General features: G+C 38.9%; 1 pseudogene; it reads left to right on the forward strand.

Annotated features, from left to right (window-relative positions):
• The first annotated feature begins 706 nt into the window (after positions 1 to 706).
• LOC149995941 (syndecan-2 pseudogene) overlaps positions 707 to 27832 on the forward strand; it is a 50981-nt pseudogene continuing 23855 nt past the window's right edge.

The following is a 27832-nucleotide window of genomic DNA, read 5'->3' on the forward strand; positions in this document are numbered from 1 at the left end:
AGGATATAAAAAATAAAACAGCCTCTGTTTTTAAGGAGCTTACTCTTTAGTGGGGAGCAGAGAAGAAAAGCATATTTTAAAAAAGTACTTGAGCCTAACTGGTTGGCTCAGTTGGTTGGGTGTAGTCTCGCAAACAAAAGATCACCAATTCAATTCCTGGTCAGGCCGCATTCCTGGATTGCTGGTTGGAGCACATACAAGAGGCACATCAATGTTTCTCTCTTACAGATGTTTCTCTTCCTCCCTTTCTCCCTCCCTTACCCCTCTCTCTAAAAATTAATAAATAAACTATTTTTAAAAAATACTTGATATTGAAGAATTGCAGAGTACGTATATGAAAGAAATGGATACGGGATACAGAGGGGACAAGAGAAGAAGGGCTCTGTTTTCAGAGAAGGAGTACTTCGAGGAACTCAAAAAAGATGATGTCTTGGTCTCTTCCAGCTTAGAGGGAAGTCTAACAGAGGCCAAAATTTATGTCTGATAAAGACCTAGCCCTGGCCCCTGGTGGCTCAACTGGTTGGAACATCATCCCGTACACCAAAAGGTAGCAGGTTTGATTCCTAGTCAGGGCACATACTTGGGCTGCAGGTCCAATCCCCATCAGGGTGCATGTGGAGGCAACTGATCAATGTTTCTCACTCTCTTCCTCTCTCTCCTTCTCTAAAAAATCAGTGTGAGGATTAAAAAAAAAAAAAAAAAAAAGATGTACCTTGGCAACAGCTCCATTGAAGATACTTCAGGGGCACTTCTATTGATGGCGATGACTATGCTTCTGCATCAGGCTTGGGAGATTATGAGGACATGCAGAGTCCAGAGCTGACAACATCTCAACCACTTCCAATGATACTGTTCACTAGTGACACTCAAAAAGTGGAAGCCACAATGCTGAGGATGCTGAACAAAATAACTGCTCAGACGAAGTCACCTGAAGAAATTGATGAAAGAGAAAATTTACCTCTCTGACTCAGGAAGAAAAATGGACCTAACCTTGGCCAAGTTGTTCAGTTGATTGGAACATTGTCCCATACACCAAAAGATTGCAAGTTTGTTCCCCACTCAGGGCACATACCTAAGTAGTGGGTTCGATCCCTGGTGAGGGAGCATAAGGGAGGAAACCAATCAATGTTGCTCTCTCACATCGATGTTTTTCTCTCTCTCCCTTTCTCTCTCTCTAAAAAAATCAATAAAACACATCCTCAGGTGAAGATTTTTTAAAAAGAGAGAAAGAAAAATGGACCCAGCTGAAGAGGATACACATGTGTATACTGAGAAGCACCCAGATGATCTGTTTAAAAGAACAGAAGTCCTGGCAGCAGTCATTGCTGGTGAAGTGATCTTTGTGATTTTCCTTATCCTCTGGGTGGTGTATCGCATGAGAAAGAAGAATGAAGGAAGTTATGACCTTGGAGAATGCAAACCATCCAGTGCTGCTTATCAGAAGGCACCTACTAAGAAGTTTTATGTGAGAAACTCCCACTTAGTGTGTCTATTTAAGAGCTCACTAAATTTGTAAAAATAAAGCTTTTGCATAAGAGAAGAAAAAAAAAGAAAGATGGTTCCATAAAAGAAATATAGGGCAGGAAAAAAGCATTTCAGGGAGAGGGAACATTGGTCACAGAGACTTCTTGTGAAGGGCACCACGAGCATTTTACCAGCAGCCACCCCAGACACAATGACCCTGGCTATGAGTGAAGGTTTAAGAAGCCCAGAGTGAAAGGTACAGTTTGGTAAGAAGATAAGGACCAGCTCTAGAAATTAAGAATCATCCTAAAGGCATTGAGAAGTCTCCAAAGTTTTTAATCAGGTAATATGATCATATTTGTGGTTCAGGGAGATTTCTCTAATATCAGCATCACATTTAGATTGGAAATAAGGCTAGGCCTATTGGAATTGTCCTTGTGAACAATTTCAAAGGATCAAAAGGAAGGACTGAATTACTGTGTGAAGGAGGTAACATCAGACTTGGATATTAATAAGAGTACAGTCATGCTGCAATTAACAACAGGGATACATTCTGAGAAATGCGTTGCTGGGCAGCTTTGTTGTGCGAACATCATGAAGTGCATCTCACAAACCTGGATGATAGAGCCTACGACACACCTAGGGTATATGGTGCAGCATGCTCCCAGGCTACAAACCTATACCTCATGTTACTATACAAAACAGCACAAGATTAAATTCAGCACAAGAGAAAAATGATGCAATCAAGAGATACAGTAAACACTAGATGTGTGAGCTGCTGCTGGTGTCACACAGCACACTGTTACCCAGCAAACTTTCTTTTTAATAATTAGAAAGAGTACACTTGAAAATAGCGATAGACTCGTCGGCGGCGGCAGCCGTCCGTCTCGAGAGACGATGGTGTAGCTTCTTAAGAGTCTATCTGCACCGCCGAGAATGGCTGTGCAGTCCGACTCGGGAGTGACACGGTATCTGTCTCCTCCCGTGTTGAATCGACATCTTGTGATGACGCTGGAGTGTCCTCTCCAGTGAAGCTGAAGCTACAGAGCCTGGGCAGGGTGATATGGAGGGTCTGCTGTTGCCCATGCAGCAGACCCCCCCTCTCTTCGCAGCTGAAGGGTCCAAGGGAAAGACGGAGTCAATACAGCTTGGCTTCAGGTGTGCCGCAGGAGTTGCCGGTGTTGACTGCAACGTCAAACCGCTTTAGGGACTCCGGCTCCGGATTTTCTGTCGGGGTTTACTCCCTTAGCCTTTCCCCTGAAGAGGTATGCCGCAAGGCAGCGGAGGTTTTTTGGAGTCAGAGTTTTCCTTCTCTGATGTGCCCTGACTGGAAGATCGAACCAGCGACACTTAGCTCGCAGGCCGACGCTCAATCCACTGAGCCAAACCAGCCAGGGCTGAAGCGATAGACTATATAGCACAGTAAATACATAAACTAGTAACATCAACGTATATTATCATTATCAAATATTATGTACTGTACATAATTATATGTGCTATATATATTTGTTTTTACTAAAATTCAGTATTTTATTTTATCCTACATACATTTTGGTGTAAGGAGAACTATGACCTTTCAAATAAAACTCAATTTTTTTTTCTCTCTATGATTTCACTCTTCAGAAGTTCACTATAACGTACTTTTCACACAAAAGGGCATGCGCTGTACTTTTATAGGACTGACAGTGCAGTAGGTTTGTTTACACCAGCATCCCCACAAACACGTGCACAATGTGTTGCACTACAATGTTATGGTGGCTACACATCACTAGGCATAGACATTTTTCAGCTCCATTGTAATCTATGGGACCACCTTCATATATGTGGTCTTTCATTGACTGAATCATCACTATGCTGTGTGTGGCTGTATCATGAAAGTCATTCCCATGTTCATGACTTGGGTGGCAGAGTCAGGAACCAAGAGAGCAAAAAGAGAGAAGGGAAAAGCCAGGGAGTTCGAATTTCCATTTTCCTTCTGTAATTCTTATCTTGGTGACTGGTCTCCCTACTCATCTTGTTGCCAAGGTACCTGTGCACTTCAAATTACCCTTCTGTAGGAAGAGAAGAAACACCAGACAGAACACGGTACTCTAGAAATAATTCCCTCCCCTAATTCTCTCTTGGGTTTACTGCTCTCTAATGCTGCCTTCAAATATTCATTCAAAAAATTAAAGTTATTTTAGGGGCAAACGTCAAATGATGCGTCTGTCACTCTCAGACTCCTTAATGGTCCCTAAATACAAAGAAAGGTTCAAATTAAGTTCAGAAAACTTTAAAGCACTTTTGAATGGTGAAACTTTAGCATTAAGTGTTTCTTTATTTCTTATTTTGTTTTATGTGTTAAATATTAACTTGAATTTTATAAGAATTAGGAGATTTAACAAGTAGTATTTATACTTGCCAATTAAAAACATGTTTACAGTAAAAAATATCTCAAACATGCTCAAATGACAAATATATATTCCACTGTACAAACCTTAGAAAATGAAGTAATATCCTAATATAATGAGTGTGTCATAATTATATGGGTATTGTCCTTTTAAAGAAATCAAACATCAAACATTTTTTTAATCTTAAACCAAATTTTTGGTTTAAGATTATATAAGAATCCATCTTTTCGTTTAAAAAATCAGCATTTATTGGAAAACTCAAAATATGATTTGGTAAAATTTCATTTAGTATTCTCTAAAGTAAAAATGATATGAGGAAATCATAGTAAACTTAATACTGCCAACTTCTATTGTGTTAAAATCATTTTAAATGTTTAGAAAAAAAATTAAAGTTATATAAGAAGCAGAAAGCAAGTTGCAAAACGCTTAAAGAGCTTAGCCAAGAAACTTCAAATAAAATAGCACAGATACTCTGTGAATACCCTGAATCCTCTATAAATATTAGGTACTCACCTACATCTCCCTACTCATCCAACTATGCAAATACATATATTACTAGTTAGGTGAGATAAGAGAATGACTAAAATCCAAGTCTTGTTGCCATGGCAGCCAAGAGTCAGAATAAGACCACCATGGACAGATAGAAAGACTAGAGCTTCTCCTTGATTTTTCCTCATGTACAGTTCTGCAATAAAAGGACATAGAGTTTCAAGCCTGTGGAAATAAATTTGTCCTCCTTGCAAAAAGAAATATAGAAGAAAAAGAAAGAAAGCAATACAGAGGAGACAGAGCTATATCTTCTCTTAGATAATATTAAGAGAGATTAGCACTTAATAACTTATCTCTGATAAGTTCTGTGCACCTAATAAAAAATGCTTAACAACCAAAGCAAAAACACTATGCATTCTCTATGCAAGAAGAGCCTGACATGTTTCTGCTTTAGGGAAAAAAATCAAGGCACTTAAAGAATGTTTTCTATTTAGCTCAGGGAAGGAAGATGACATTAAGTTGTCACTGAAGATAGTATAGTGAGGAAGGTATCAGTCCATATCGAAGATGGTATTATTAGATCCTGGTTGAATGGACAGTCTCACAACATTAGAGGTATACATAGAAAACAATTTTTCTTCTGTCCTAGGGCTACTATCACAAAGTACCACAAAGTTGGGGACTTAAAACAAAAGAAACTTGTTCTCTCACAGTTCTAAAGGCTAGAAATATGAAATCAAGGTGTCAGCTGGGCTATGGTCCCTCTGGAGAGAAACCCGTCTTGCCTTTTACTGGCTTGTGAAGGTAGTTGTCAATCCTTGGTTCCCCTTCATTTCCAGTTGAATCATTCCAATCCCTTGCTGCTGTCCTCACGAGGCATTCTCTCTCTGTTTAATATCTCTGCATCCAGGGTTCCTTTTTCTTATAAGGATCCCAGTCATGTTGGACTGGAGCCACCTTAATTCAATGTGACTATTTTTACATGATTACATCTGCAAAGACCCTATTTCCAGATAAGGTCATGTTCACAGGTACGGGGTTTAAGCCTTCAACATATCTTTTGGGGGAGACACAATTCAACCTATAACTGCTTCTGTTGCTGTGATTTCTCAAATCCTCCTCTTTTGCTGAGTAGCAGCTCCCTTACAATACCTCAGTCTGATTCCATAGTTTTTCAAGCATTCACATTATTCAGTACAGTTTCATCTAGGTTTGTAAGATTCAGTCCACTTCATGCAACACATGTAATCCAGAGCTTACTTCCCCCACCCAGTTGGAGTCTATTCTCTTTCTTCCATAACCTAAACGTGAAGAGTATACTCAGCTTTCTCTCACTCACACCCTCTCTTTTCCCCAGAGCTTGCCTCTGATGTTGGGTTAAAATGCAGGGAAAGGAAAATGTCCATTTCCCACTCGTATGACTACATGTGATGAGACAAGATGGCCTTGAATAGTCAAGCTTATGAGTGGGCTTTTTCACAGAGCCCCTCATAGGCTCAAGGTGGACATGAGGTGGCCATTCCCCTAGGCAGTGATGGTCTACTTTGAGATTCAGTTACCTGGATAACCCTTGGCTGCCAGGAAAGCTCACATTCCCCTACTGACCTATCCCCTTGCTCAGTGCTGTCACATCCTCAGCAAATCTGGAGTCCCATCCTCATCGATCTTCTACAACACTGACCTCTGGGGCAGCAAGCAAAGGAAGGATGTATTATACATACATGTTGCAAATAAGAAACACGAAGTGGATAACTTTTGTCCTTGTGGCAAATAAAGTGAGCTGTCTACATGCATGATGACTGTTTCCCATATCTGCTATGAACAGAATTTTGATTTCATGTGACATAGCACTATGGTCAGCCACAAAGCTTTCTGCTCAGTCTCTCTGGCAGGTTGGGTGGCTCCTTGACTCATTTTTGGCCAGTGAGAAACAAGCAGGCATGGGGGTTTGGAGATAGCTTTTGATTTCCTGATAAAAGGAAGCACTTTTGGCTGGTGTGCCCTTTCCCATTTTCCTGCCTAAGAAGCAGTCATGGTGTCTGCAGAGCAGCAGCTGCCTTGTGACCATAATGCGCAGCCATGAAGGGCCCTGGCCAGGTGGCTCAGTGTCTTGAATCATTCTCCCATACACCAAAAAGTTGAGGGTTCGATCCCCGGTCAGGGTACATACCTGGGTCAGGCATGTGCAGACGGCAGCCCCTCGATGTTTCTCTCTCTTTCCCTCTCCCTCTCTCTCTCTTAAAAAAAAAAAAAAAATATGCAGGCATGAAGGATCACAAAATGCCAGCCCTAATATCATCCATCCATTGAATGGAAGCTAGTAGCAGCCTTCAGAACCTATCATGTGAGAAAACTAAAGACCTATTTTGTTTAACCTGCTTATAATTGGGTTCTCTGAAGTTAAAGCACTCCCAGTTCAATTTTACCAAGGCTGGTTTTGCAAATAGATGCTCTTTCCCCCACTGGGGAACTCTGCCAGATCAGGAAGAGCTGTGGCTGGGAATACACCCAACAAGAACACATATTATCCCTCTCCCTTCCTGCAAGTTAGAAACTTGTCACGTATGGCAAATCAAGAACCCTCCTGGTCCCTGAATTTAATTGTTATATCCATATCCCTTCTCAGTTCTGCTCTCCAAATCTACCTTCAATAACCTGTTACCATATTTTCCTGAGGAATTTTATGACTGTTTTGGTTGGTTGTCACTGTTTCATGATAATAATAATCCAGGTCCCCTTACATCTTTATTATAGTGCAAGGCCCTGAAGAGTGCTTCTTTGGCCTGTCTGAACAGGAAATGAAATGATACAGACATTATGCTCACATCCATATAAAAGCTCAAATTAAATAAGCGAACAAACAAAAAAACATGGAAATCTACCAGACAATAAAAGTTCTCTTTGAGCAGTGAATATTGTTCTTTTTAATTTTTCTTGAGATGTTTATTTTATTCATGTTTTCTTTTTATGATAGAAAAAAATTTTAATCTTTTTAAGCTAAGAAAAGAATAATAACAAAGAATAATTAAAATAGGAGTTTTCCTCATATCTCAATTACAAAAGTATGCAGAATTTGTACGTTGGTGCTATCAGTCTGGGAGAGACTATGAACCACATGGTAAGAATTTACTGCCTAACGAAATGGCACTCCAAGTGATTTTGTAGAAGCAGGTCCCAAAAACTCCTACAAAATTTCCTCCTCTACCCAACAAAGCCAAGTCTTTGGCAACTGCTCTAGTGACATTTCACCCACCTAAATCTCAGCCATCTTTTGTTCTTCTGGAGCTAAATTTTTTTACCTTCATCTTCCTTGATAATATCTTCTCTGAAGAAGTCTTTGAAAGTTCATTTCAAAACTTTCTAATTTGAAAATCCAAGAACCTGGAGTCTTCTGATTTTCCATAATTGAATAAGCTGGAAGTTATATTGCCATCCTCTGAATGTTCACCACTGTCTTCTGTTTAAGAGGGGATTCTTTGAAAAGCTATTTTCTAAGTTAATTTTATAAAAACATTGTAGTGCTCCCATAAATATTTTATTTCAATTTATATTTTGAAATATGCATTTATGATTATGAAGAAAACACATGAAATAATGCAAGAAAAATTTGAAGGGTCAGTCTGTCTCCCACCTTAAATCCTAAACCCACCCCCCTGAAGTAAACTGTATCAATAGTTTGTTGTGAAATTTTTCTTACAAATAGATGTGTGCAGATATATATCTTTCTCGTTTCTCACCCTGAAAAAGAGAAATACACAAATGTTCTCTACCTTGCTCTATTTACTAAATGGAGTATGTACCTTGGAAACCTTTTCTTCCAATCAATTAATGCACATACATTCATTCTTTTAATCAGCTACGTATTAATCTAAAGCAATTCACACTGTGATATATTTAAATAATCCCATGGCTTTGGAAATTTAGAGAGTTCATAATTTTTGGGAGTACATATAGTGCTATAATTAAAACCATTTTACACATACATGTATATATTTGGGGAAAGTCCCAAAACATGAGCTATCAAAAGATATATGCATGTTTTATTAAAACTGCCAATTTTCTCTCCTAAACTTCTACAAGGAGATGTTCTCATAAACAATGCATGTCAGTACTCATCTCCCATATCCTTGCCAATCTGAGAGGAACTGAGATTTCATTCTTTAAATTATTTTCTTTATATATTTTTAAACTATTATCAAAATCAATACACAGTACACAATGCTAAGTGCCAAATTTCAACACATTAGATACCTCCAATGCATTAATTTATCCTGCAGAAACTCACAAATGAAGCTTTCCTTGACATTTTTGTGCATGTATTGATATTTGACTTGTACACATATTACTAATTTTACTGTTCGTGTTCATAATTCACACTTTCAGGGGCTCACTTATGTATAAACATGGCTCCACAGCTTCTGGATCAACCATGCTGGACAGATGGGTATCACCCATCAGCCCCGGTGCTCATTTCAGCATCATACTTACTGCTGCATCATGCCGTCTAAACATCTCAATATAGGAAGTTGTAGCTCTCGTGGTAAGTTTGAATGGTTTTAATTTATCTGCCTTGGATTTATGATAGGCTTACATATTTCTTCTATTACCTCCTTTAGGAATTGGAGTTGCACATGGGCCTTCATTTTATCGCCTCAAACTCTAAGAATGCAAATTCTTAGAGTTTGAGGCGATAAAAATATGAAAACCACCATATATATCCATACAGAACTGATTATTTAGGATTTTATTTATTTATTTTTAGAAATGAGGGAAGGGAGGGAGAAAGAGAGGGAGAGAAACAGCAACGTGTGGTTGCCTCTCAGGCGCCCCCAACCAGAAACCTGACCCACAACCCAAGTATGTGCCCTGACTGGGAGTCGAATCAGTCACACTTTGGTTCGTAGGCTGGTGCTCAATCCACTGAGCTAAACCAGCCAGGGCATCCACACAGAACTAATTAAATTAACTTGATTTACTGAGTAAATCTATTATTATGTAACATTAAAAATGAGATCCATATACTCAGTGGATTGAGCATCGGCTTGTGAACCAAGTGTCACTGGTTCAATCCCCAGTCAGGGCACATGACTCGGTTGCACTTCAGGTCCCCAGTTGGGGCGTGAGTGAGAAGCAACCACACAGTGATGGTTCTCTCCCTCTCTTTCTCCTTTCCCCTCTCTCCAAAAATAAACAAGTAAATAAATTATTTAAAAAATGAGATACATAAAAATATGAGATAATAAATACATCGTTAACATCTGTTATTTAGTGAAAGAAGAAAAACACAGAACAATTTTATTGCATTTTCCCACTGTGTGTATTCTCTTTTAAAGTTATATGTCTCTGGAAACTTCTACAAGATTGTCAGGACAATTGTTTGCTCTGATGAAGAAGATGGGGGTTGGGGAATAGAAATGGAAGAGAGACTTCTCGCTATCTACACTTTTGTGTAATTATTTTTCCTATTTACCTGTAATTTTAAATATACATATATATTTATGAAGAACAAGTAAGGAAATAGGTTTTAGAGAAGAAGCTGTACACAAAGCCCATATATTTATAAGAGAGATAGGGTCATATTCAGGTGTTCACCCGAAACATTATTTATTACTTAAGACAGGATTAGAAACTAGATAACATCCAGAGGAAGAACTGAGAGTATAATAAAAAACAGAAATTATTTAAATTTACTTAAATTTAAAAGCTACAAGAACTATAAAAGTATAGCAGTTACACCATACACCAGAATAAAATCAAAATGGATCAAAGACTTAAATGTAAGCCGTGACACCATAAAAGTCCTAGAGGAAAAAATAGGCAGGAAAATTTCAGATATCCCACATAGCAACATTTTCACTGATATATCTCCTAAGGCAAGGGAAATAAAGGAAAGAATAAACAAATGGGACTACATCAAACTAAAAAGTTTCTGCTCAGCTAAAGAAAACATCAGCAAGATGAAAAGGAAACCAACCATATGAGAAAATATATTTGCCAATGATACCTCAGACAAGTGATTGATTTCCAAAATATATAAAGAACTCATACGACTCAACACCAAGAAGACAGACAACCCAATTAAAAAACGGGCAAAGGACCTGAACAAACACTTCTACAAAGAGGACATACAGAGGGTCCATAGACATATGAAAGGATGCTCAACATCACTAGCCATCAGAGAGATGCAAATAAAAACCACAATGAGATAACACCTCACACCAGTCAGAATGGCCATCATCAACAAATCAACAAACAACTTGTGCTGGCGAGGATGCAGAGAAATGGGAACCCTGGTGCATTGCTGGTGGGAATGCAGACTGGTGCAGCCACTATGGAAAAGAGTTTGGAATTTCCTCAAAAAACTAAAAATATAACTGCCTTTTGAACCAGCAATTCCATTGCTAGGATTATATCCGAAAAATCCTGAAACACCAATTCAAAAGAACCTATGCACCCCTATGTTCATAGCAGCACTATTTACAATAGCCAAGTACTGAAAACAACCTAAGTGCCCATCTGTAGATGAGTGGATCAAAAAACTGTGGTACATTTACACAATGGAATACTATGCGGCAGAAAGAAAGAAGGAACTTCTACCATTTGCAACAACATGGATGGAACTAGAGAGAATTATGCTTAGTGAAATAAGCCAGGCAACGAAAGAAAAATATCTTATGCTGTCACCTATTACAGGAAACTAATGAACAACACAAACAAATGAGCAAAATTGAACCAGAGGCATGTAAACAAGGAGCAGACTAACAGTAACAAGGGGGGAGGGGGGAGGGAGAGAAGGGGGTAAGAAGGGGAAGGGTCTAGTCAAAGAACATGTACAAATGACCCACGGACATAGACAACTGGGTGGGGACTGAATGTGGGAGAAGGGGGGCAGGGTGCAGGGAAGCAAAAGGGGGGAAAATGTGGGACAACTGTAATGAAAAAACAAACAAAAAAAAATTTTAGTGGGGGAAAAATAAAAATATGAAGAATGGAAATGCCAGTTCAGTGAATATTAGAAGGACAAGGATTTTCCTTCACACTGTATATTTTTTTCCCTATCTGATCCCTCCAGAGTTTGGCATTCTAAAGAAGTAAGTAATGACATAAGTTTCTTTGCATAAAACTTATAATACCAGTTGTTAATAGAGGTTTTCTTGACCAAGATGTTGACTGGAATGTCATGCCTAAAGGAGACATGCTTGGGCTCTGGTTGTTACCAAAAAGCCCTAAGGAACTGGGGATGATTTTCAAAGGTAATAAAAGCCCCCCACACACACACACACAAAAATATATATATATAGCAGTTAAATTTTCTATTGTTCTATAAAAAGCACATAACAAATTTTCTTAACAATTTTAAGTGTACAATACACACTTGTTCCCTATATGCACGTGGTGGTACAACAGAGCTCTAGAACGCTGTCATCTCATGTGACTGAAATGCTATACCCACGGAACAGCTCTCCATTTCTCTTTTCCCCCAGCCCCTGACTACTACTGCTTCATTTCTGTAAGTTTTGCTAATTTAAGTACTGTATTTTTCACACTATAAGATGCACCTGACCATAAGACGCACCTAGGTTTAGAGGAGGAAAACAAGAAAAAAAATTCTGAACCAACTGGTGTACTAAAATGTTTAATAAAATATAACACAATAATATTTCAACCATGTAAAGTGAACAGCAGGCAATAGCGGTATTAAGAACCATCATCACTGTCATTAACAAATGAGGAGAGACTTTAAGGTTCAAGTACTCCTCTAGTTTTCTGGGAACCCCAAGAACTCACCATCTCTACTGTCAGAACTTATGGGGGCCTTTAATAACAAGCATTGAGGGAGTTAAGAGGTATCACTAGTTGTAACAGTCACTGAGAGTATCACTATCCTAGTTACAGGTTCTAGTGGACTACCCCCAGCGCCTGTTATGGCTAGTGATACCCCTTAATCCCCTCAGTGCCTGTGTTACTACTAGAATAGTGACCCCACCATAACTCCCTTTATATACTACAAACTTCAGCCTTTATGGCTGCTCACCCAGTTACTGCTGGCCTCCTCACACAGAAATCTGGTGTGCACTGGAAACAGTATGGAGGTAGACGAGACAGCTGTAGCATCTAACAGAGCCAGTAGCCAGCCAAGAGCATGTTACTTCAGCTCCACCCATCTGCCTCTCGTGATTGGCACAGCTTAAGACACAGTGATTGGTGATTTGAGGCAGTTCTACTGACACAGGCCCCACCCAGTGTCAAAGACAATTGGCAATTGGCACCGTGCCTCATACCCGTTATTAGCCTCAGCTGATTTGACAGGTCAATGGTTGTAGCTGGGAGTGTCAGGTGACTCTCTGCACTCTCCCAGGTCCTGGGTGATGGGCAGAGGCAGACGGCAACTGACCAGATGCCCTGAGATTCAACAGTGAAGTGGGGCATTTAAGTGTCTCCAGGGGTTTCGCATGGACCTATTGCTTTCTCTTCTAACAGCTGCCACCACCACTGACAGGTCAGGTAATACACATCACGGTCTGTGATGCAATATTCGCTCCATAAGACACACAGACATTTCCCCCCACTTTTGGGGGCGGAGGGGAGTACATCTTATGTAGCAAAAAATACAGTAATTTATGTAGGTGAAATCATGCAGTATTGATCTTTTTATGATAGTTAATTTTACTTAAAATGTCCTCAAGAGCTCATATGACTCAATACCAGGAAGACAAACAATCCAATTAAAAAATGGGCAAAGGACCTGAACAGACTCTTCTCCAAGGAGGACACATAGAGCGCCCATAGACATATGAAAGGATGCTCAACATCACTAGCCATCAGAGAGATGCAAATTAAAATCACAATGAGATAACACCTCACACTGGTCAGAATGGCCATCATCAACAAATCAACAAACAACAAGTGCTGGTGAGGATGTGGAGAAATGGGAACCCTGTTGCACTGTAGGTGGGAATGCAGACCGGTGCAGCCACTGTGGAAAACGGTTTGGAATTTCCTCAAAAAAACTAAAAATGGAATTGCCTTTTGATCAAGCAATTCCACTGCTAGGATTATACCCGAAGAATACTGAAACACCAATTCAAAAGAACCTACGCACTTCTATGTTCATAGCAGCACTTTACAATAGCCAAGTGCTGGAAACAGCCTCAGTGCCCATCAGTAAATTAGTGGATCAAAAAACTGTGGTACCTTTGCTCAATGCAATACTACACAACAGAAAGAAAGAAGGAATTACTACCCTTCAAGACAACATGGAACTGGAGAGTATTATGCTAAGTGAAATAAGCCAGGTGGTGAAAGACAAATACCGTATGATCTCTCCTATAAGTGAAACCTAATGAACAAAACAAACAAATGAGCAAAATAGAACTAGTGACGTGGAAACAAGGAACAGACTGACAACGACAAGAGAAGATGGGAGAAGAGATAATGAGGAAAAGACGGGGAAGGGTCTAATCAAGGAAGAAGTATAAAGGACCGGTGGACATAAACAACAGGGTGGGGATTGACTGTGGGAGTTGGGGAGCGGGGCTGGGGCAGGGGAGAGCAATGAGGAAAAACCTGGAACAACTGTAATTGAACAACAATAAAATAAAATAAATGAGGAAAAAAAGTGATCCACGATGTCGAAAATGCCAGGATTTCCTTCTTTTAAGGCTGAATAATATTTCATTTTATGTACATATCACATTGTCTTTATCCATTTACCCTTGATGGACATTTAAGTTGCTTCCACATCTTAGCTATTGTGACTTACACTACAATGATAAGAGTGTGTAAATATCTCTTCAAGATCCTGTTTTCAATTCTTTTAGATATATACCCATGGTGGGAAAGCAAGATAATATGATAAATCTATTTTTAATTTTTTTAAGTAGCCTCCATAACTACCATTTTACAATTCCACCTACAGTGTATGAAGGTTCCAATTTCTCCATATTCTTGTCAACACTACTGTTTTCTGCGGATTTTGTTTTGTTTTGTTTTTTCGACAGTGGCCATCCTAACCTGTGTGAGGTGATATCTCATTGTGGTTCTGACTTGGATTTCCCTGATGATTAGTGATGCTTTTCATTTGCTCTGATCACTTGTATATCTTCTTTGAAGAAATATCTATTCAGGTTCTTGACCCATTTTTAAATTGGGTTATTTGTTTTTATTATTGAGTTATAGTACTTCTTTATATAACTTGTATTCTGGATATTAATCTCTTATCTATGATATGCAAATATTTTATAGATGCCTCTTCATTTAATTGATCACTTCCTTTGCTAAGCAGTTTTTAAGTCTGATGCCATCCCATTTGTTAGTTTTGTTTTTCTGCTTCTGCATTTTGTGTCATATTCAAAAAATCATTGCCCATTCCAATGTCATGAAGCTTTTCCCCTACGTTTTCTTCCAAGAGTTTTATAGTTATGTTTTAGGTCTTTAATTCATTTGAGTTACTTTTTGTATATGGTGTAAGGGTCTATCTTTATTTTTTTGCATGTAGATATCTAGTTTTTCCAATACTATCTATTGATAAGACAGACTATCATTTCACCATTATGTAGTCTTGGTGCACTTATGGAAGATCATCTGACCATCCACACTAGGTCTTATTTCTGGGTACTCTATTCTGTCCATTGGTCTATATGTCTATCTTTATGCAAGAACCATACTGTTTTGCTTACTATAGCTTTGTAATATATCTTAAAATTGGGAGACATGTAACCTCCAGCTTTTTCTTTTCTCTCTCATGATTATTTTGACTACTCCTAGTCCTTTGTGATTTCAAATTTTAGATTTTCTTTTAATTTCTGCAAAAAAATACCATTGGAATTTTGATAGGGATTGCATTTACTCTGTAGATTACTTTTAGTAATATGGACATATTAAAATTATTAATTTTTTCAATCCACAAACACAGGAGGTTTTATTTTTTTTATTTTTGTATCTTCTTTAAATTCTTTAGGCAATGTTTCCTAACTTTCAGTCTACAAGTCTTTGCCTCCTTGGTTTAGTTTAGTCCTAAATATTCTATTATTTTTGAAGCTATCACAAATGAGTTTGTTTTCTTAATTTCCTTTTTGAATTGTTTATTGTGCAAAAAAAGAAAAAACACAACTGATTTTTTAATGTTACCTTTAGATCCTGCAATTTTGCTGAACTCATTCATTAGTTCTAACAGTTTTGTTGTGGAATATTTTCAATTTTCTACATATAATACAATGTCATTTGTGAACAGAGATAATTTTACTTCTTTCTTTCCAATTTGGATGCCTTTTATTGCTTTTTCTTGACTAACTGATCTGGTTAGTACAGTCAGTACTATGTTGAATAGAAGTGGCAAGAGTAGATATCCTTTATTCCTGGTCTTAGAGAAAACTCTTTCCTTTTTTCACCATGTTAGCATCATGGGTGGCCTTGATTATGTTGAGGTACTTTTCTTCTGAACCTTGAAAAAAAATAACCATTATTAGAAACAATAATGCATTTTCTTGCCTTCTTAAAGAGGCCATTGAACATAATTTATTCATTTTTTGATAATGCAGGGTCATCATTATAAAGTTTATTTACTACTGTTATATAATAACATGATACTATCATGGGCTGAAGTACATTTTTCCTTAAAAATCATTTGACTGCTCTAGACAGAAAAGAAACTAGAGACCAATAATGATACAAAAGTAATATTTGTCAGAGATCTGGAAAAGTGTTTTAATGTTAAATTAATAAGATATAACCATAGTAGTTTTTCCCTGCAACACAGCTCTCCTAGAAACCAACGAGAACCTTGGAAACCAAGTTTATAGTGTGTGGTTTTAAGCCTAATTCATGTAAGATTAAGAGTGCTGCAGACCATAACACATCATCTTTCATTTTAAAAACACTCACAGCTCCCAATACAGTGTGGAGCAGCGGCAAAGCTGTCCAGGAAAATCTACCTGTGTTGATCCCTGTGTCCCTTTGGCGTTGAGAGTGATTTTGTGCACTTGTTTAGAAAGCATTAAAGAGAAATTACCCATTAGTACTTCCGTCTAAAATGGCAAAATCAATTTTGGTATACAAAGAAAAGGAAACTTTTTTGGCTTCTGTAATGAATTCTTTTTCCCCCTCTCTTCATTTAATATTTGTTTTGCTAATTCTTCTATGTCTCTGTTGATGGTATTTACTGTTCAGTTGCTAATGTAGTGTTGGGTCTTGAAAGCTTTTAACCTTTCATCTTTGGTAATTCAAGTGGGTTTTAGAAATTTCTTTCACTTTCCCCTTGTCCAAAAATTCATCTTCAATCAAATTTGCTTTCAAACGGCCCAAACACTTTCTTACCTGTGTTGTGCTCAGAATCAGAGGCCTTTCTGAACTGTCTGATTAGTGACCTTTTCATTAGCACTGGTTAGTGTTATTTTTTCTTTCTTCTTCTTCTGGTTAGTGTTGTCGGTTTTCTTTCCTTCCTTCTACTTTGCCTTCCTTCCTTCCTTTCTTCCTTCCTTCCTTCTTTTTCTCCATCTTTTGGAGGAACTATTAGGGGTAAGAGGGACAGGGGCTATTGGACTTGGATACTGAATCTGTTGCAGTCATAGGAAAAAGGCATATTTCAGGAAGTCATATTCTTTGTTTTTGTCTTTGGTTGGTTAATTGTTTTTAAATAACTCAATTGTTCACATCCACTTTTGAAAACTTGAGGTGTCTGGGTTTTCCAAATGGTTATCCACATTTCTGAATCACCAAAGTGACTATTGCTACAAATTGTGGTAGAAATTTTAACTGTGAGATTATTTCCTGTCATGGCAAACAGCTTAACTGAGAGGCTCATTTATCCCCTCGGCCTTCAAAAAATCCCAGTGTTCCAAGATTTAATCCAATTTAAATTCCTCTGTATGATAAATTCTTCAGTGATGTAATATCATCCTATTTCCAATAACATAGAAGATGTGGAAACACATTTTTACCATGTCTTTCCTTAAAAAAAAAAAAAAAAAAATCCTCTTTCCAAAATTTTGCAGCACATTTGCTCAAATATAACATCTTTAGGTGTTTTCATTTTTTGTTGCTGTTGTTGTTTTAATTATATCAATCTTTTTATAAAAGGATTTTGAGGTAGAGCCTAGCACATTCCATTCACACGCTGCAGTGATTAATTCCTATTGCTGCTCAGTCACTTGTTACTTTATTTTTAGGGGCAAATTTATAGCAAGTCTTGGATCACATGTACAATGGTATTTGAACTATCTGCAGCTGCTTGCATAGCAGAAGTTCCAAACTACATTCCTGTTGTGAATCATAGGTTTGTGAGGGTGGTACCACAAAAGCAAGAAAGAGAATTGTCCTTATGGAAACGTGCATGCACTCACACATGTATACAAATCTCCAAAGGATTCCTAGTATGCAAAGTTGAGAACATCATTTAAGTGTTTTATCAGGAAAAGAGGAAGAGGTCACTTTCCAAGAATGTTATTTACATCTAATGAAGTTATTCTGCAATCAAAAATCTTTGATACTCCTGAATATATACATGGATGTCTGTCTGTATGTTAAATAGAAATACATGAATCTAGGTCTATATGAAACATAGGAATACCTGTATATCCTATGGATAACCAAATCAATTCCTGACAATTTTGAAATTCTGTGTGTGTTATTCTCTATCTTAGTTCATCATAGAACTTCCATTGGATAATTCGTATTAAAGACATTCCAGTGCTGTCTGTCATATGGTAATAGGGAAGTTGTCAAGGCTTTTCTAGTCCAATCACCATAACCTGCTTTGTATCCATATGGACCTAAGTCACACAGAAATCATTACAAATCACAGTGTTTATAATGAAAGTGAAGCATTCAGACCCTGGAGTGAGATTGCCTGGATCTCTATTTCCTAACTGTGGAGTCTTGGGCAAATGTCTTCATTTCTCTAAACCTCAGTCTTATCTATTGCCAACCCCACAGGGCTTCTGTATTGATGAAATTAGATTAATGCACATAAAAATGTTTAAGATGGTTTGAGCTCTTGATAAGCCCTGAGTACATACAAGCTATTTTTGCTACTCTGAAGAAGCAAAAAAGAAGGCTAGTGCTTAGGTAGTGTTCTTGACTGAGATGAGTGGGGAGGAAAGCCACCATAGGAACAGGTGCATTGTGGAAATGAACATGTGTCTCTTCAAGTAGTATCCAGCAGAACACTTAAAATTCTTTAGTGATGGTATGATCTTTGAGGATGAAGGCCTCTTGAGCAAAGATGGTCTCCATCTCAAGGACAAAAGGAAAATAGTCTCACATGAAGGCTGGTTAAACTAAGGGAAGATAGTATTTATCTAGACTTACTTGGGACTGATTCAATCGCTCCTGAATTCACAAGCTATATAAGCTGGTATATAAAATGCCCTACTACTTTTAATCCTAAGAAATAGTTTGCATTGCCAACAGATCCCAAGAAGTTTGGCGGCTTTATGCTTCCCTGTTTGGCCAAGAAGGTTATGTCAATTTCTGGGCCATGGCAGTGTTTTCTCCAGTGGGTTGATCCATAAGAGATTAGGTTGTATATATGATCCATTCAACAAACTAATATATTTGCATGAGAATTTGTCTCTTTCAAAGCAAGAATCGCCCAGTTCTGGACCATAGCACTAACTACAAACATTCACCATTGTCATTGTTTTGACGCTTTTTCTTCCCCAGAGGCATACTTAAGCTTCACTTTTTTTTTTTTAATTGATTTGAGAGAGAGAGAGAGAGAGAGAGACTTCAACTTGTTGTTCTCCTTATCCATGCCATCATTGGCTGATTCTTGTATGTGCCCTGACCAAGAATCAAACTCACAACCTTGGCATATTGGGATGACGCTCTAACCAACTGAGCTATCTGGCCAGGGCCCTTACCCTTCACTTTCTAGAAAAATATTTTATTTATTTTATTTTATTTATTTTAAGCAGAGGGGAAAGAAGGGAGAAAGAGAGGGAAAGAAACATTGATCAGTTGCCTCTTCTACATGTACTGACCAGAGACTGAACCCACAACCCAGGCATGTTCCCTGACTGGGAATCAAACCTGCGACCTTCTGTTTTGCAGGACAATATTCAGCCAACTGAGGCACACCAGTCAGGGCAGCCCTTCATTTTTTATAGGTCTCTCCCAATACCCTGGAGAGTACCCAGCAATGTGTTTACATGTTTTTGCGAAATCTGCAAGTAAAAATATTTTAACTGCAATCGGAAAAGACTATTGTCACATTCCCACTGCAAATTCTGCTTTGATACAGTCCTCTCTTGTTAAATAGTGTTAGAATGGTCATAGAGATTTGGGGGGATCTGTCCAAGCCAGTGGTTCTCAATGACAGGCTGGTGGGAGTGATTTTGCTCTCTAGGGGGCATTTGGAAATGTGTGGAGACCTTTTAGGTTGTGAATCTGGGCGCATATTTTTGGCATCTAGGGATATAAAGACAGGCATGTTGCTAAACATCCTTCAATGCACAGGACAGGCTCCCACCTCAAAAAATTACCTGGTCCAAAATGTCAGTAGTGACATGGTTGAGAAACTCTGCACTAAGGGGAGATTGAATAGAGAATTTGATGCATATATTTATTTGGTTTGTCATCACTTCTCTCCTTGTGGAAAAATAATACTCCTAAAATCCACTGCACTTAATCAGTTTGTGTTGGGACAGAAAGGGGCAAAACAATGAAGAAGTTTGTTTGCTCTACAGGAGTGGGAATGTGCCTGAAGAAGTTCTGAGTTTGTGGGTAGTGAAGAAGGAGCCAGGTTCAGAGAAGCCAAAGCTAGTCTTTGAAATTCCTCTAGTCACCAGACATCTAAAGTTGTAAATAGAGAATTTTGATTATTTTCCACACTGAGTCCAAAAATGACATCTCTTGCCAGAATATACTCAGAAAATGAGCAAGTACGATTATGCATTTGCCATACATGTTTTCCTTTTTTTTTTTTTAACGGGAACTGAACAAAAAACTTAGAATTCCTATGTTTGTAAGGGTATATCTCTGTAGCAGTAAAATTACAGGTCTTATGAATCCCATCAATAAAAACGACAAAAAACACATTTGATCAATCATGCTAGAGTAAAGGTTGATTTATCTTTCCAGCCTCTTAGAGAAAATAATATTACAAAAGTAGTTATATGTAGAGGTGATCAAATATATGAAGAAAAAAATATAGGAAAAAAAACATTACAGAAGTGAGTCAGACAGTTAATAAAGACAGTGTCATATTTCTAAATTTTGTGATGTTTGTGATACTTGTCAAACTATATTTTCAATTTTCCTTTTCTTGATAAAGAATCCAAAGTTGCTCTGGGCTCTATCGTTCATATTTCAAAAAACTCATGTTTGTGAGAACGTCGTGTGTGTGTGTGTGTAAAATATATGTATCTAACCTTTACTTTTCCACCAAGCTCACCAAGACCAAGTCCTGATCGACTCTCCGACTCTTACATGTAAGTTCTGCTTGCCTTCCTGTACCCAGACTCCACTCCCTCACATCTAGTCCATCCTGCAATCCCAGTCCACAGACCTTTTGGAAAGTGCTCCCTGGACACACCACATACCTGTGAACAAAGAGAAAGAGGTCAACACTAGGAGACGAGGATGCTTCCTTGGCAGCCTGTACAGCCCTCTACTTTGGCCTCACCTCAGGGTCTTGCAATTAATTGTCCTCCCTTCTAGTCTGTGAGTCCTGGAATGACAGAAGTTCGATTTGTGTCTTAAGTACCTAATACGGTGCCTGTCCCAGAGCTCTGGCAACAGTCTGGTGGATCTACTTCACACATTCTGCAGACAGGGAATATCCTAAGTGCATATATTTTTTTTAAACAATCAAACCTGGCTCTCCACAGCATCCTGCAACTTCATGGCTACTCTTTGAAGACTTGGCTGCATTTTGCAATTTAGCCTTTCACAGGTACAGCTCAAGGTTGGTACCTGGTCAAAGAGAAAGGAAACACAGGGCCTCCTGCTGGTTGCTTGGCAGGGGCAGTTGTTTCTCTGTCACCAACAGGGCATCCCTAAAGCAGGTCTGCTAGTAATGACCCCAACACTGCTCACTGAGCAAACAGCTGTCTGGCCCTTGGCTGTGACCCAGACTCAGCCTTTGTTGGGATGTGCAAAGACATGCTGGGAGGAGACCAGCTCCCATGTGGGCAGACATGCCATGTGGGGAAATGTCTGAGTGTTCAAGATCCACTCAGAGAGAAGAGGAGGGAGGAAATGACTAAGAAGGAATAAGGAAAACGGCTTTCCAAATAATGGTAGGAAAGGGACTGTGTCTATGCAAATATTACAGGTAAAATAAAACTGGTAACACATCATTCTTTTTCAAAACTACTTAAAAGGCTGAATTCCCCATAGAGGTAATAACCACACCTGCGCATATGCACGGGGGCATGCCACACACAGTTTCTTTTGCTAGGAAAAAGAAACTTTGCTGGGGACCAAACTTGGGCTAACAACTGTAACACAAAGAAGCAATTAGTATATTCATGAGTTCTTGTATTTACCTTTTAATTCCAAAGACTTCTTATTTGTTTTACTAATAGATTCAGGCCCTGATTACAGGTTATTGATGGGCATTAATAGATATCTAGATTTTACAAGTACGTTTAAATTTCACAAGACTTGAGTGTTAGTTGAGGAAATTCAGGCAGTCAATGCTTTGAAATATAACGCTTTCAATAAAGACCCAAGGCTTTACCAACAATTAACAATTATACTCAAGGGTAATCAGGAAGTAAGTTCATTAATTTGTTAATTGTGGTCCTCAACTATCCACAGTAGCTTTTCAAACATACTTTTAACAGATACAGTATTTTAAATGTTTGGAAATCATCAAATAGAGATCTGTGAGAAAACACAACCCCAGCATTCCACACACTCCCCGCCCTCAGGAAAAGCCAGCTCCCTACCTTGCTGGCAAAATCCTCTTTTTAGTGATACATTTATTCCTAAAACGGATTCTCTTAAAATCTTCTTGAGTTTCTGAAACTTACAGCAATGTGTATTTATTATCCCAAATCAATGAGACCCATAAAAAATTGCAATAACTGGAGAGAATATAGTCTACTCTCTTTGAACTTTATGGCTGCTTGGCTTGACCCTCTTTCAATTTGACATTTTAACAACTTGGAGAACTATAGATTATGGAAGTTTGGCCGAAACAGCAAATGTTTTCTCAGCTAATCCCCTGAGAATTAAGCCATTTAATTTTAGTGTACAGAAAAAGTGATAAATTACCTGGGATTATACCTCAAAAGAGCAAACCCTATGTGCAAAATGATTGTGAGAGAATAAATACGAACTGCAAATATGAAAGACTATTTGGACATTGACCTTCCCTACAGGTTAGGGAAGCTATGTGTGCCTAAATACCCATTTCAAACATTTAGTTGGGGGTCATGAGTCCGTTCACACCACAGCAGGATGAAATCTGATTTTAAAAATCAAATTATTCCAGTGACTTGGTCAAAGGTTATTAGTTAGATACGTTGAATAGCTATGTTAAATATTATTCATCTCATGATAGGAAACAACTTTAATCTCTGTTTATTATGTATGAACTATTGTAGCCAAGGACCAAAGGTATAAAAACCTCAAGGCCAAAAGCCCCTCTAGTGAACAGGCATGGTAAGCTATTTCTTTAATCAACTTGGTAGCCAAATACAATAAAACTTGAATATCCATTTGTATTCACCTTACTCCATGCAGCTCTCTGGACCAGCAGCAGAATTCTAGGGATAGAACAAAAGTCCAGTGTTCTGTAATCCCTGACAAAAGGTACACCATGCACTATTGCCTTTAGTAAACCCACTCCAAGGCCCAAATTTATATCATATTATTATTGCAGTAAATAGTCTGTTTGTTTTTAAAAGAAACCCATCTAATTTTAGCTGTGCTCATGGCTGAATTTGAAGACAGGCTTCAAGATTCCACTCCTGTGGAGAGAGTCACCTCTCAAATGCAGAAGTTCCTCCATGTCCATGTTCTTTCAGCTCTGCCACCTCCAGTGCCAAGCCAGCCCATCCATACATTTGCTGTTTCTTTAGACGATTGTTCTTACAGAATGTAGTGTCATTCACTTTAAGTTAATTATCTGCATAACCAAAGTCATTTTGTAATTCTAAGAACCTTCTCTCCTGTTTTAAAAATGCTGAGAAGTCTGATTGTAAGTTTCACATTCACAGAATGTGACATTAAGTTATGGACCTTACTTTTTATCTCTTTCATAACATGGAGTCTGATCAATTTTTGAATTTGTTAAGTCACTCCATTTCTTTCATTTTCCCACAATTAAGTTGTAAAATAATTTCTGTGATCATTAAGCATCCATATAATACTGTATACTTCCGAAGTGTTTCACAATTATTTATTTTACAAAGTACCTTGTTCTGTAAGTCAAGCTTTATCATGTCCTATGTTAGTCTAGGACCCATGTTCAACATGACCAGATTAACAGGTGGTTTATCAATTGTAGAGGCAAAGGTTGCTCTTTATTCAGTATGTGTACTCGTTATTTACTTGTGTCTTTTTGACCTTTGTGCAGCCTACACATGTCTTTACTTTGTCAGGAGCCAGAGAATCTTAGAGTAGACCAGAGAAGTGTCGTGGGTGTCATGGAGACAGCTTGTGAAGCACCCTGAACAGGGGCTGAGAGCATTGCCATTCAGGGCACTCAGCTTGCAGTATCAGCCACGCTATTTCCCTCTGTTAGAAACTGGCCAATAATTATACGATTATGAAAGACAACCAAGCTACTGTAGATGCGCTCTGTGCTGAACAAGTATCTACAGGGTAGACACGGACATCCAGGTGACACATATTTATACATGTAAATGTCAGAACCTCTCCTTTTTTGGTCCAAAGGCATGTCTCACTAATCCTTTCAGCAGAAAAGGGGGGGAATCAATGAATGCATTCTTATGATCTCTCATACTCACGGAGCCTTCTTAGCCATTACTGCCACATGGATCTCTAAACTCTCTTCCTCTTAGGGCTGACATCCATTCTCCATCACACTCCTCAACTGAATGAAGGCAGATGTGACCCTTCCTTTTTCCAGACCCTGCCTTGCCAGGTAAGAATGTAGTTATTTCAGGGCAGGTCCATCTTGACATCGTAGTATGGAGAACAAAGCAAGAATGCTGTCTAATGTCATTGATCCCTCCCACCACAATAGAAAGCCCTGATTGACTTAGGTGTTTGCAACAACAGTGTCCCCTGAAAATGCTCTCTTCTTCCTTGATGGTCTCTTAAGTCATCCCCCCCCCCCGACTTAATTGTGACTTCTTCCTTTAATGTATCAGTTCTGTTCCCCACCCCAGTCCCTCCCTTAAGAAATGCAACACTCCCTTTCTCCAATAAGAAAAGGAGTTTTCACTCCTAAGTCCTTCCTGCATCCAGCCAAGTTAAGCAGCACCTCCAGCCCTGGCTAAAACACCAGGCAGGTCTTGTGTAGATGAGGGGCTGGGGGTTGGAAATGAACCCTCCTATCATGAGCAAGTGTGAACATGGAGGCTCTAAGTCCAGTTTAGTCTTGCCACCAGAAAGAGCGACAACTAAGAAAAGGGAAGCACACCTCGCCACGGAGAGCAATAATATTTTTCTTGGAAAAAACACAGTCTGATGTCACATTAAGGTAAAAATATCTCTCCTTTTAACCTGGCTTTAGTCTTGCCCCTTTCAGTAAAGTGAGCCTGCATTATTAAGTAAAGAAATATAAAGTACTTTACTATCTCCATCATCCCCCAAATAGTTTGTTATGCCAAATAAATAAGTAGGTTGGTAAGTAGGAGGACCAGAGTACATACACAGACATATCCTTTCTTCTGCCTCCATGTCTGTGGGGTAACATTCTTTCCCTATTCTCAATACAGGGTTTTGTTGGGTACAAAATTTTCCTGGCCTTCATGTATGATTACTGACATGTGGGGCTACATCCAAGGACAATCAGAGAAATCTTAGATGCCTTAAGAAAATCTTCATGCCAAGGTTAGAGGCCCCATTTGGAAGATTTCCAGAAAACTGAGGTCATCATTAACGGCCTCAACTTTTTCCAGGCCAGATGAGGGGCAGCCCCCCCATCTGATTTCCTCCTAAGTGCGCAGTTGTCAGGGCCTCAGATAAGGCCTGAACCTTGTTCGGGTGAATAATCCCAAGTCCAGATATCTCTTTTAGGTAAGAGGAGGCTTTCATGAAAGGGCCAGATGCACAAATCCTGTCATTAAGTTATCGCTCTCAGGTGGAGTTAAACATGGTTAACCAAGAGGTGGGAGAAGAGAGAGAATGAAAGAGTGAGAAGTTGAAGTTGGTGTTTCCCATCATGGAACCAGAGCTCTGAGCTCTGGAAAAAATCCGGAGGGCTCAGCTGCTCTCTCCCTCTGACCACATGCAATAGCATATTTAAATCATTTCAAATCGATGAGAATATGTTATTTTTTTGTAACGACCTCTAGAGGAGATATTCCCTCAGTAAATTATTCCCTGGTTCAGCAACCCTCAAGAAAAATTTCCTTAACTTGATGGGATTTAAATCCCCACCACTGCTATCGACGGCCTCCTTATGCCTTTAACACACAGACACTGCGTTCCTATTAAAGTGCAAGGCCCACGTGAAGGGGACCTGAAGAAGGAGGCAGGCTCTGGGCTCCACACACTAGCCGTTCAGTGAGGGAGATAAGCTTCGTACATAAATAATCACAATCCAAGGTAGAAAGTGCTAAGTACAATAAGATAATGTGCTGAGACTGATCAGAGGACAGTACTCTTTGTCTCCGGAAAGAATGGAGAACAGCTGGTCTCCATTCTTCTTGTTTGTCCCGGGTAATCTCTCTTCCTCACTTTTTATTTGCTCTTTTACATCACCTCTCGGGGCTGGAAGTGTTTTGAAACATATGGAAGACACTGTACAAGTTGGGAACATATCCTATCTGATTGTAGGACATTCTCTTTGGGGATGAGTGTGGCCAGCTACCCATACGGTCACTCCACCTGTCCCAGAAGTTTCCTTTCTCCCTCCAATTTTGTGACCCACCTGCCATATTCAAACAGAGATCAGAGATCACAAGTGCTAAAGAGTATATTTTTGAGCTAACTTGATTTTAAACAATACCTCTCTCCTTTCCCACTACCTTGTGTCTCTCTCTGATCTCCCAGGAGCACCAAGGAGGCTTATTTGTCACACAGGACAGTGATTCTCATACTACCTTGTGGGCTTGTCTTGCCTCCCTGATGGGTTATAGCCCATGAAAACAGAGATACTTCATTTTTTTCCCTATCTTTTCAGTTTTTCTTGCTGCCAAAGCAGGTGGCTCTTAATGATCCAATTTGTTTTTGTCAGGAGAAATCAGAAATATGGCTCTGAGAATTTAAGGGACTTATTCCAGTTTACACAGCTACTAGTGATGAAATGGGGATTTGAACTCAGTTTTCCCATAGCTCTTCTTTCCACCATATAATGTTCCCTATGCACTCATCAGATATCCCCAGCCACACTGTGCACTCCTGCAGGACAGAGACCATGACTGGTTTAGCACAGGAGATGAGAAATGTAATACTTGTTCAGTGGTTGTTTTGACTGCCCTGATATAGATTTGTGAAGACTAGTTTTTATATCATTTTTCTTACTCCACCATGTCCCTTCCCCTTCGGTTGAGTGTGAGAGTGTGTGTGCACACGAACATGTATGTGCACCTATGTGTGTGCTTTAACCTACTTGAACAACAAAATCAAGCAGATGTGGGAGGTGGTGAAGAGAAAAACAGAAAGCTGAGTACCAATGCCTGTTTAAGATACAAACCCAGAACTGCTAGATATCCTAAACACATGAATGTTATTTTCAGCTTCTCCTGAAATAATACTATAGAACTAGAGTTTCATCAAAAAAACAGCACACCAAACAGGCAGCTAAGAAGCCCACCAGGTCTGCAATCCACCCAGACCCTGAACTAGAGCCTCCAGATCAGAACAGGCTGCGCACAAAGACAGGTCGCAGAAATGAATGGGACAAATTCAGTACCTGACCCAGGACCAATGTTCATGAGGAGTACAGGAGATTGAGTGTCGTTTATGGTTTTTAATTTTCGAGGGCGGGACTGAAGTGCATTAGGTGCCCAAGGCTGACATAAAATGCAGGGTTTCTTCTTTCTTAAATAAAGAATTCAAGAAAAGGAAAAGCTATCCCATGAAAGAAAGAGAAGCGAACAATAGAATTGGTAAAATTTACAGCTGCTAAACAATAGCTGTTAATGAAAAGGTGAAACTTGACTCCTTTGTTTGAAAAGATGAGGAGAGCTCTTGAAATTGAAAGTGCGTAATATAAAATGATAATGATCTGAAACTAAAACTTCAGCTTATTTCAACAATTTCTGGGTATTGGAAAGGTGTGTTAAATTTCTCATTTAGCCCAAAGAGAACCCATACTTCTTTGTTCTTTTTTTTAAAGTATATTTTATTGATTATATTGTCACAATAGTTCCAGCCTTCTCTTCTTCACTCTCCTTTGCTCA

Source organism: Furipterus horrens, unplaced genomic scaffold (genome assembly GCF_987537825.1).
Source record: "Furipterus horrens unplaced genomic scaffold, mFurHor1.1.pri manual_scaffold_12, whole genome shotgun sequence".
Taxonomy (NCBI): Eukaryota; Metazoa; Chordata; class Mammalia; order Chiroptera; family Furipteridae; genus Furipterus; species Furipterus horrens.